General features: G+C 46.3%; 1 protein-coding gene across 2 annotated transcripts in view; it reads right to left on the minus strand.

The window, feature by feature from the left end:
* Nucleotides 1–8554, minus strand: part of BRINP2 (BMP/retinoic acid inducible neural specific 2) — a 133724-nt gene extending 125170 nt beyond the window's left edge. For both annotated transcript variants that reach the window (XM_042466219.1, XM_042466218.1), the window contains exon 1: nucleotides 8254–8554. The gene's annotated coding sequence lies outside the window, so the exon portion shown is untranslated. The remainder of the gene's footprint in view (nucleotides 1–8253) is intronic.
* Between the last annotated feature and the right edge of the window lie 3172 nt (nucleotides 8555–11726).

Raw genomic sequence — 11726 nt, forward strand, 5'->3', positions numbered from 1 at the left:
CAATTACCAAGATCCAGCACATTATTATGGTGGGATGAGCCTTATATAGTCAGTCATCAAATGTCTGTCTACATAGAAAAGTCTGGTCTTATAGGTGAAAAGAAAATAGGAAGCGTACCAATCTAACTTTCTGGGAAGGGGGGTTCCCTTTCCCCCTCATCATTTCCTTCTCCTTTTGTGTCGTGTCTTTTTAGATTGTAAGCCTGAGGGAAGGGAACCGTCTATTATCCCCTCTGTTGTAAGCCACCCGGATTCTCAGTGATTGGGCGGCATATAAATAAATCCTATTATTATTATTATTATTATTATTATTATTATTATTATTATTATTATTCCAGAGCTTGGGAGCAACCATGGAGAAGGCTCTCTCCTATGTTCCCACCAGATGTACCTGTGAGGATGTTGGGACAGAGAGAAGCTCCCCTCCAGCAGCTCTCAAAGCATGGGTTAGTTTACAAAGTAGCCACACGTGAGGTAGAGAAAGGAGGAAGGTAAAGGAATGAGATAATGAGGAAAAGAGAAAAGGAAAGCAAGTAGTGGTAGTGATGGGTGGGAAGTGGGGTTTTCAAATTAACTCATGAAGCTATTTCATTCTCTCCAAAGCTCAAAACATGGATGAGGGAGTGGAGAGAGTGAAATCTCCTTCATTCTTCTAAAGCCTCTAGTCTAGTAATGTAACATAAATTTAAATGGTAATTTAAAATTAACTTCACTGGTAACAAACATTCCCTCTTTCAATGTAAATTAAATTACGCTGAATTAGATTTTCAGCATATTAACAGTTAATGTGCTAATCCTTTCCCACTAACTTCCTCATCTCTATTAGAAACTATTAAATGAGCTTGCATACTAGCTGCATTCAATTCATCTTTGAACATATCCAAAGAGAAGCCTTTGGAACTTGCTGGATAGAGTTCCCCATTTCTTGAATTCAGTCTCTGCATAAAAAGGTAATTAGGACATTATCTCAAGATGTGAATAAGACCAAAGCCACTTGTATTCTGCTACCAGTAGCTCCCAGGTGTTTTGTACTTGATCCCTTCTCGCCCATGTCCTTTCACCATTGCCTGTCCTAGCTATGGGAGCTGAAAACCACACTACTGGGAAAGCTGACCCTAAACAATAACTTGTGAGGGAAACATTAGTTTGCTATTTCTTAATTTATTCTTAACTGAAGCATTTTAATACCACAACAGTGGCTCATGCAGGAACATAATAGCCAGCTCTCCTTGCTCTGAGGAAGGTATCTGCTATATCACTATACTACAAGAATTCACAGTTGTGGAACAGGGCAAAGAAGAGCATAGTCAAACATGGACCTTGGATTTCAGAAAAGCTGATTTGAACAAGTTCAGGGAAATGTTGGGTGGAATCCCAAACAAGAGTACATATGTGTAGCCCAAATTTGCAGGGATATTATAAGGAAAACTCGAAGCTCAAAATGAGCTGAAACTGGCCAAGCAAGTAACAAAAACAGGGTTTCCAGCTACAACAGAAGCATGAGAATGACCAAGGAAACAATAGGCAACTCCTCAGTAAGGATAGGAAGATGCTAACAGGTCACAATGAAGATGGAGAATGGCTCAAAATTTATTTTTTGCTTCAATTTTCTCCCAGAAAGAATCTGCAGGGCCAGATGAACTGCATCCTAGAGTAATGAAGGAACTTGCTGATGTACTCTCTAAACCATTTGCCATCTTTATAGTAATCTTGGAGAAGAGATGAGGTGTCAAAGGACTAGAGAAGGGCAAACATTGTCCCTCTGTTCAATAGGGGGGGGGAGATCTAGGAAACAACAGACCAGTCAGCTTGACCTCAATGCCAGGGAAAATATTAGAATATTAGAAATATTAGAAAATATTAGAATTAGAAAGAAGTCTGTTTCCAAGTATCTCGATGACAATGCAGTGATTAGGCACCAGCATGGGTTCTCAAAAACAAATCCTCCCATACCAATATATGTATTTTTAAAATCGGTTTAGTAGATGGTGGGAATGCTATGAGTGTCATTTATCTGCATTTCAACAAAGGATTTAATAAAGTCCCTCACAGTATTTTGTTTAGCACCCTACTTATATGTGGAATAAATGGGAACACTGTCAGAGGGGCCCTTGATTGATTGGAAAACCTTCTTCAAAGAGACATCATCAATGGCTGCACTTCAGATTGGAGAGAAGTCTTACCTGGAGTGTCACGGGGGTCTGTTCTGGGGCTGATCTCTTCAATATTTTTATCAATTACTGATGATGGGTTAGAGTAAATCCTTATCAATTCTGTGGCTGATAAAAAAAAAACTGGGTGAGGTAGCTAACACATTGGAAGAGAATTCAAAGTTACTGTATAGCCGTGTTAGTCTGTAGAATCAGTATGTAGAGAGATCTTGTAGCACCTGAGACTAACTGAAAGAAAGAAGCTGACAGCATGAGCTTTCATAGACTACAGTCTATTTATACATTTAATTCATATGAGGAAGTAGACTGAAGTCTATGAATGCTCATGCTGCCAACTTCTTTCTTTCAGTTAGTCTCAAAGGTGCTACAAGATCTCTCTACATACACTAGAAGAGAGTAACAGAATTCCAAAAGATCTTGATAAACTATAAAATTGGGCTGAAGCTAGTAGACTGAAATTCAACAGAGACAAATGCAAAATTCTACATTTTGGATGTGTTTGTGGGATACATAGTGTAGCAGGAGTACAGTCAGCCCTTCATATTCGCAGGTGTTCCATTCTGAACTCCACTATTCTGCAGGACCTCAAATCCTGCCCTCCATGTCTGTGCAACATGTGTGCTGCCGCATTGGCATGGCTAGATACATGCACTGCCATTGAGGAAAGTAGGCTCATAGAAAGAGAATAAGGATGATAAGAGGTATGGCGTATGAAACATAAAAGGAAAAGTTGAGGGAGCTGGGCATGTACAGCTTGGTGAAGTAAAGACTGAAGAGTGACATAGAATCATAGAGTTGGAAGAAACCATAAGTGCTATTCAGTCCAACTCCCTGCCATGCAGGAATACACAATCAAGGCACACACACCCCAACAGATGACCATTGAGCCTCCAAAGATGTCAAATTATCAAACCTCCCGAAAAACCTCCAAAGGGGTGGAATGATCAAACTCTGATTAAATCATGATCAAATTCTTTAAATATTTAAATGGCCTTTACAGAGAAGAGGGTTCTCTGCTGCAGCAGAGGGTAGGACCAAGTCTAATGGATTTAAGTTACTGGAAGATAATTTCATTTGAACATTAGAAGGACCTTCTTGACAGTAGAATCTGTTTGAACCAATTGCCTAGAGAGGTGGTAAGGTCTTCCTCTCTCTGGATATCTTGAAAAAGAGTCTGGATAGCTATCTTCTGTGGATGCTCAGCTGGATTTCCTACACTGAGCAGGGACAGCACTCAATGGCTGATGGGGTTTCCAACTCTTTGATTCTATGATTCTATGAAGCTGGAGGGCCTCAATGATCCAGTCAAACCCAACACTAAAGCATGGCAACATTGGTCCTCCCCAATGCAATCTGTGATTGGAAAGGCCAAAACAGGGAGCCAGACAGAGCTGCAAGGGGCATCATCCTTAGCAGACTGGTAATGTGTGCTCAGAGGAGTCGTTTATTATTTCATTTATTTTTCCTGCATGCTATAAAGGAACTTGGAGCTCTTGTACTTTTCATTACTATATGGAAGCAGAAATTGTGGCAGGTACCAGTTGTCACTCAAAGATAAGAGGATCATCTCGTTCTAGAAATTCCTTGCCCCCAGGATGGTCAACAGTGCCCAGATATCCAAATGGGCATCTATGGACTGCAACTGCCATAATCCTTCAAGATTAGCTGTGCCGTAGGGGGCATGTGTGTGGGAGTCTGATATGAACTGTAGGCCAAAAAGGTCCTGGAGGGTTACAGTTGCCCACTGCCACTATACCATGCAGAAGCCACTCCTTTTTTCTGCACCGGGATCCTTCTCTTGCTCCTTTTAAAGCTGTGATCACATGTTTGTATAGTTGTACAGTCTTCCAAGAATTCTGAGAATGCCATCTGTGAGTGTGTGTACTTGTGTGTGTAAAATTTAGCTTTCTTTGTTGTAGTGCCAGAGAAGTTGCCCAGTCCAACCTAACATCAGGCTCCAGCCCATCTGTTTGGGAGATAGATAGGTCATTTGTGCCATCCAGGTGCTGGATGAACTACCAGCTTTCAAGCAAAACAAGGGATGTCATATTGAGGAGGGAGCAAGTTTGTTTTCTGCTGCTCCAGAGACTAGGACCCGGAGCAATGGATGCAAGGTCCAGGAAAAGAGATTCCACCTCAACATTAGGAGGAACTTCCTGACAGTAAGGGCTGTTCGACAGTGGAACAAACTCCCTCGGAGTGTAGTGGAGTCTCCCTCCTTGGAGGTCTTCAAACGGAGGCTGGATGGCCATCTGTTGGTGATGCTTTGATTTGGATTTCCTGCATGGCAGGGGGTTGGACTGGATGGCCCTTGTGGTCTCTTCCAACTCTACTATTCTATGATTCTGTGAGTGGACCATGGAAAAGAAGTGATATGTTGTTGGTGAACATCAAGCAAAATTATGTTGGCCAGTTTTGGAAAACGTGGGGAATGTTGGCAGCTACCCTTGGAAAAATTAAGGATTTTGTGCAGAAGAGGCTCAATAGCATCCAGAACGATGTGTAAAACAGACTGTTTCTGTTGCCTTATGTTCCACTGTCCATAGAAGCACCAAAAGTGTGGTATACTTTTCCTTCTCCCCAACTCTAAGCCAAAGCAAGAGAGAGCGAGAGAGAGCGAGAGAGCAGTCAGCTTTGTTCAATACACTAATGATGATGAGTAATCTGTATTACATTGTTAATGCAAAACTGCCCTGTTGTTTGTTAGGTCATTCATCCACAAAACAACCTGCAAAGTAGTCAGCACTGTCTTATTAAAAGGGGGGGGACCCCACAATACTCTTAAATCCACCTGATTTGCTCCTGGCAATGGCAGAATACAAACAGAGCACTTCTGCGTCCAAATGTAATATCTGTAGCCTGATTATTTATGAAATATAAATCCTACAGCTATTGGGGGGGGGGGATTTGATATTTAAAACAAGGGTTACCAATTAGCTTTTTACATACATACACACACAAAACACCTACATCACAGGCGCAGGCCCATTTGAGATTCCACTCCCCTCTCCTGGTGCACAGTCTGTTCTCTTTGCTTGAGGCTATTTAAATCTCTGTTTTCCATCCTGCCCCATCCCTGAAGAGATTCCGCACCTTTAATGGCTGCATGACACAGGAGCCATGCCATTCCCTGCTGCTGCATCCCCATGTTGAGGAAACAACACCTATTAAAATTTTTGCCAGGCACGAAGCTCTCTAAAGCTTTGGATGCTCTCCCTGAAAGAAAGGGACAAACCTCCTTCCCCCTCTGTACTGCATGCTCATGTTCTCTCCTCCATGAAAGAAGCAGACCTGAAAGTTCCCCCTGACATCACCTTCCCACCGTTGCCCTGCATCTCTTAGCTCCAGGATGCCCGAGTTCCCTCTTTGGGGAAATTCAGGCTTACAAGGTGTTTAAACTTCATGCCCTCTGGCAGCAATCATGCAGGGCATTTTGATAACCACCCCTTCGACTTATTTCCATTAAAAACATACTTAACTGAATGCATGGATTGTCAAGAGGAAAAATAACCACTCAGCACCCCAGTAAGCACAAATGCTGAACAATGCTCTAATGAATTAATTGCAATGCTTTGGAGCTGGCTAAACCGCCACCCATTATGTGCATTTCATTCCCTTTTCTTACCTATCCCCTCCCAGAGGGAAGGCAAGATGCCATTCACATTTCAGTCAAATCACCAGCAGGGCACCGATTTTAACAGGTCCAGGTTGTGTTTTTTAAAAATGCATCCCCTCGGGGCCACTTCACATGTTAACATTTTTAGATGTCACACTAAGGTGTTCTGAGTGCGCATATCTACCGCGTGGGTGCCTGTCGTACGGCATGTATATCACACAAGTGCCCTGTTGAGTGCACACTTGTCTACATAATGTGTGAAATGGTCCTTACATGAATTCCTAGTATGGTGTTGGGCAGCCTGAGAAGAAAGGATGGAGCTCAACGGCGGCGTGACAATCTCGCAACGTTGTTTGAAACCTTAACCTTTGAATAGTTATTTCCCTTTAATCCACAGCCTCACACGGTGATGCTGGGAATGTCTGGAGCGTTATTTGACAGACACAGAACTCTTGATTCCCAAAATATCGATGTGTTCCGAATCTTAAAAACCTAGTCTGACAGTCTGTGGCCTCTGGGGCCACAACAAACTCCAATTCCCAGAATTCCATAGCATTGAGCCAGGAGCGGTGTCAAATGTGGCAATTCCCCCAGTGTGAATGCAGTCATAGGTTCAAAACTGATTATAAATGATACACATTTCAAAAGGATCAGAGCCACATTGTTCATAGGCTGCACATGACGCTATCCTCCCCAAAAGACACTCATGCCCACATCTGTGGCTTTCAAGAAGCTATAATCCATAGGATTGTTAGAGATTAAACCAAGATTTGCTCTAACAGAGTGATCTGCCTTCTGGGGTGGAAGAAAAGCTCCAAGAACACAGTTCCATCCTGCACCGTGCGGTCTTTTTGCACACCTCCGGTCCCAAAGAGCTGTGCATTTGTACCGGTGGCTTCTTCTTGGGATTGAAAGCAGGGCTGTGCCTGGAGCCCAGCTGTGCAGCTGGCAAAGAGGTTGGGGAGTGCAGGGGGTCAGGTTTCTCTCTTCTGATCTGGAGAAGGGCAAGATGTTTGCCTGGTGTCTGGAGACTAAGAGGTGAGGACCTTTGCAGCTCCAGAACTAAAAAGTGTGGAGCTCTTGAGCCCAAGTGCTGCTGTGCCAACCCACCTCTTCCCTCTTCCGGGATTCCCTCTACAAGATCCAAACCACACTGCAGAAGTCATCCAGTTTCAGACTGTTTCAACTGCCACAGCTCAGTGCTAGGGAATTATTCTGGGAACTGTAGCTGTGTGGGACATTTTGCCTTCTCTGTCAGAGAGCTCTGCTGCCACAATAAATGACAGTTCCCAGGATTCCCTAGCACTGAGCCAGGGCAGTTAAAGCCGTGTCAGACTGGGTTATTTCTGCAGTGTGTGTTTGGACCCAACTCTGGAAACCAGGGTTCGAAGGCCAGCTTGGTCATGGAAAGCCCCTGGGTGACCTGGGGTCAAGTCACACTCTCTCAGCTTCAGGCGAAGGCTTTGGCTTGGTCTCCTCTGAACAAGTCTTGCCCAGAAAACCCAATGATAGGGTCTCCTTTGGGTTGCCATAAACTAGAAACGTCTTGAAGGCACAGGGCTACAATATCTGTCTGGGGACTGAGGCTCACTGGGAAGCTCACTCAGCACATGCTCGGATCAGGGTACTGAGGCCACCATCATCCCCTTGGGGTTGGAGGAGCCTTGGTTGGTAGTCCTAGAGCTTCCCTTCCACGGATCTCTAGATAGGAATCTCAGGCTCAGGGATGGCAACCAATCCGGCCAAGAAACCCTTGAGGAAAGGTCACAGAATCATAGAATCCTAGACTTGGAAGAGATGGCCCTTGTGGTCTTTTCCAACTCTATGATTCTACCACAAGGGCCATCCAGTCCAGTCCCATTCTGCCATGCAGGAACTCTCCATCAAAGCATCTCTTAAACAACCTCTGTTTAAAAACCTCCAAGGAAGGAGATGAGGGAGTGCGTTCCACTACTGAACAGCCCTTACTGTCAGGAAGTTCCTCCTAAGGTTGAGCTGGAATCTCTTTTCCTGGAGCTTGCATCCATTGCTCTGGAGCAGCAGAAATCAAGCTTGCTCCCTCCTCAACATGACATCCCCCCAAATACTTCAACAGGGCTATGATATCACCTCTTAACCTTCTCTTCTCCAGGCTAAACATCCCCGGCTCCCTAAGTCGTTCCTCATAGGGATTCATGGTTTCCAGACTCTTCACCATTTCCATTCCAGGGGCTCGACAAGGAGCAATGGACCCTATGCCTTCAGAGGGACTGAACCTCCTGCACAGGCAGCCTGGCATCGATGCCAACCTCCGAGGGCAGCAACTCAATCCTAGAATCCTAAAATTAGAAGAGATCCCCCTGAAAGGGCCATCCAGCCCAACCCCATTCTGCCATGCAGGAACTCCCCATCAAAGGGACAGATAGCCATCCAGCCTCTGCGTAAAGACCTCCAACACTCTGTTCTGATCCCACTTGGGAGACTTACCGCCAGCGCCGTCGGAAGCGGGAAGAAGGGGAAAGGAGAGGAGGGAGAAAGGGCTACCCTTCGGCCATCCAGCGGGGCTCTCCTCCTCCTCTTCCTCAGGGCTTCCCCTTCGGAGGGGCTCCTTGCCCGGGACGCCGCGGGACCAGGGCTGCCTCGCCTCGCGCCCCTCCGGCTCCGGCTGAGCCCAGGACCTCCAGCTCCATCCTTGCGGCAGGTTGCGGGGAAAAGAGGCAGGAAGGCGAGGAGAGAGAGCAGAGCATCACCCGCTGAGCAGCATCCTCGATGGGAAGGAGGAGGAGAAGGAGGAGAAGTCAGCGCCTCCACTGCCTTCCCCCCCTGGACCCCCGCCTCCCCTCCCGATAGGCAACTGGCTCCGCCAATAGGAAGCCGGGCTGGACTCCCTGCCAAGCCCTGATTGGTCCAACCCTGGAGGGAAAAGTGGGGACTGGGATGGGAGGGGGGTCTCCCTTTTGACTGAGGCTTTGAATAGGGCTCTCCAACGAAACCTTCCCTTTGGTGTGGCATACACACAATTAGCCCGCGTCCGCACTGTGGGAATAATGCGGGTGGACACCGCTTTGACTGCCCTTGGGCTCCCTGAGGAGGAATTCTGGGATTTGTAGCGTGTTGTGGCCCCAGGGGCCACAACACGCTACAAATCCCAGAATTCCTCCCCAGGGAGCCCTATGGCAGCGAACCCGGTGTCAACTCGCATCATTCCCACAGTGCGGACGCAGCTCTTTCGCAAAGGGGAGGTAGAGAAAGCGCGGGAAGCGAAGGAGTGTCTCTGGAGCTGACTGCTGTGTGGCAACCTCTTCCAATATTTAAAAGGGGCTTTTTAATTTGGGCTTTGGTTTGGCAATGAGCCCAGAGAGTCAAAATGAGAGAGAGAAGAGGGAGGGAAGGCTTTGGGGAAATGGGGGGCGAAGCTGTGGAAAGGCCTCCCTTCCCTCAGAGCAAAGGAAGAAGGAGCCTTCCTGTGGTGAATTTGGACTCCCAAGTGAGAGGGTCGTGACTGGATGCTAGTCTTGACTCCTCTGTCCACTAATAGTCATCGAATAGAATCATAGAGTTGGAAGAGACTGCAAGGGCCGTCCAGTCCAACCCCATTCTGCCATGCAGGAACTCTCCATCAAAGCATCCCTGACAGATGGTCATCCAGCCTCTGCGTAAAGACCTCCAAGGAAGGAGACTCCACCACACTTTGAGGGAGTTTGTTCCACTGTCGAACAGCCCTTACTCTCAGGAAGTTCCTCCTAATGTTGAAGTGGAGTCTCTTTTCCTGGAGCTTGCATCCATTGCTCCGGGTCCTAGTCTCTGGAGCAGCAGAAAACAAGCTTGCTCCCTCCTCAATATGACATCCCTTCAAGTATTTAAACAAGGCTATCGTATCACCTCTCAACCTTCTCTTCTCCAGGCTAAACATCCCCAGCTCCCTAAGTCTTTCCTCATAGGGATTCATAGTTTCCAGACCTTTCACCATTTTAGTCGGCCTCCTTTGGACACACTCCAGTTTCTCAATGTCCTTTTTGAATTGTGGTGCCCAGAACTGGACACAATATTCCAGGTGGGGCCTGACCAGAGCAGAATAGAGTGGCACTGTGACTTCCCTTGATCTAGACACTAGTCAGTCTAGTCAAACTCCTCTCTCACATTATCTCCTACACGCACCACACTCCGACCAAAGTCAAGTTCTTAGAACTCCCACTGAGTCTAATGGGAGAAATTTCCACACTTGCCAACTTTCCCCATCGAGCGCAAGAGGGCTTTTTCACATTGGATTTGTGCCCATAAAAATAGTCATAAGAGATGTTATTATGGTTGGCCTTGAAGTCGTTTCTGACTTATGGCAACCCTATCATGGGGTTTTCTTGGCAAGATTAGTCAGAGGGGGTTTGCCATTGCCTTCCCGTGAGGCTGAGAGAGTGTGACTTGCCCAAGGTCACCCAGCTGGTTTGCATGGCCAAGCCAGGATTCCAACCCTGGTTTCTTCAAACTACTCCGCCGTACTGGCTCTTGTGTGCATAGTCCCTGATACAAATTCCTGACACCTGCTCTAAATGTATGCTTACACACCCAAGTCATGCTAATATGCTGTCTGGCTTGGACAAGATACCAAGGTACTGTAACCTTAAACCTCCATTTGCTTACCTTAGAGACTTGTTGTAAAAATGGCAGTGAGATGACTTTGGGTCCAAACAGACAGGCCAAAATAAAGCTGCTTCGAGTAACTTTGGAGGTATGCTGTTTAAATGACACATGCATCTTAAGAGGCCAGAAGCTGTGCCAATGCTATGCGGCAGTCCTTAGGACTGGAGCATGGCTTTGGCACAGCTTCCGGCCTCTTAAAATGCATGCATCATTTAAACAGCATACCTCCAGAGTGACCCGAAGCAGCTTTATTTTGGCCTGTCTGTTCAGGCTCATAGTTAAGTGGTTTAAATGCTCCAAGAAGCACATTGCATGTGGTAAATATAAAGTCTTATTTAAAAAATCCTGTGACTCAAGACCACCAAGTACCTCTGAAGATGCCTACTGTGGCACAGGGAGTCCACTTGGCAGCACCAGCAGGATGGAAGCCATGTTGGAGAGGCTGGAGGGAACACCATGACAGACCCACAGGAAAGTCAACCCAGAGGCCAAGTCAACTCTAAAGGTTATGGCCCAATCTGGAAATTCCCTCAATGGAAGGCTGGAATAGTGAAGTGATGGCATATGGGACATGGAACAGCAGGTGTCACACTACAGAGCTAGACAAGCAAAGTGATAATCTGGCTTTTGCCAGTGCAAAAACCCACGCCTCACCTATAAGAAGGAGCCGCTGGCCAAATTGAAAGGAGTCGATTGCTGCTGAGAAGGTGGAGAGAGTTGAGCCATGCTAAGCCCATGGAGACGCCATACTATCTGGTCTTCCTCCACTCTCTGACTTCATGGGCTTGTCACAAAGTGCACACACCCAGACTCAATGAGATGATGCTTTAAATGTGTGTATGAATTGGAAATGGCTTTTTTAAACTTTAAAACTAACAGCTAGGATTAGGATAGGGATTGTGTGGTATTCAGAGAAAGTAGTTAAATCCCCCACCACACAGTGCAATCCAGTGGAAAAATCCTTCCCTGCAATGTTGGTGTTGTAACCTCCCATCAATGACCCGAGCTAGTGAATTTTCCTCATTCCCTCTTATAAGGGGATTAGACAAATCAATACAAGAGAAGACTTTCCATGGTTAATAGCCATGAAGGCTCCAGGCTTCCTCCAGGATCAGAGGCAGTGAGTGGCCTCAATACTGGTTGCTGAACTACAACCCCAAGAAAGGGCCCTTGCCTTCACTGTCTGACTGTGAGCTTGCCAGATGCATTCCATTGGCCCCTGTGGCAAACAGGAAGCTGACAGGTCTAATCCAGCAGGGCTCTTATCTTCAAGGCCAATATTAGCTTTGCAGAGATGATTACCCACCAGGATGGCATCCTGG

This window comes from Sceloporus undulatus, chromosome 4, assembly GCF_019175285.1.
Source record: "Sceloporus undulatus isolate JIND9_A2432 ecotype Alabama chromosome 4, SceUnd_v1.1, whole genome shotgun sequence".
Taxonomy (NCBI): Eukaryota; Metazoa; Chordata; class Lepidosauria; order Squamata; family Phrynosomatidae; genus Sceloporus; species Sceloporus undulatus.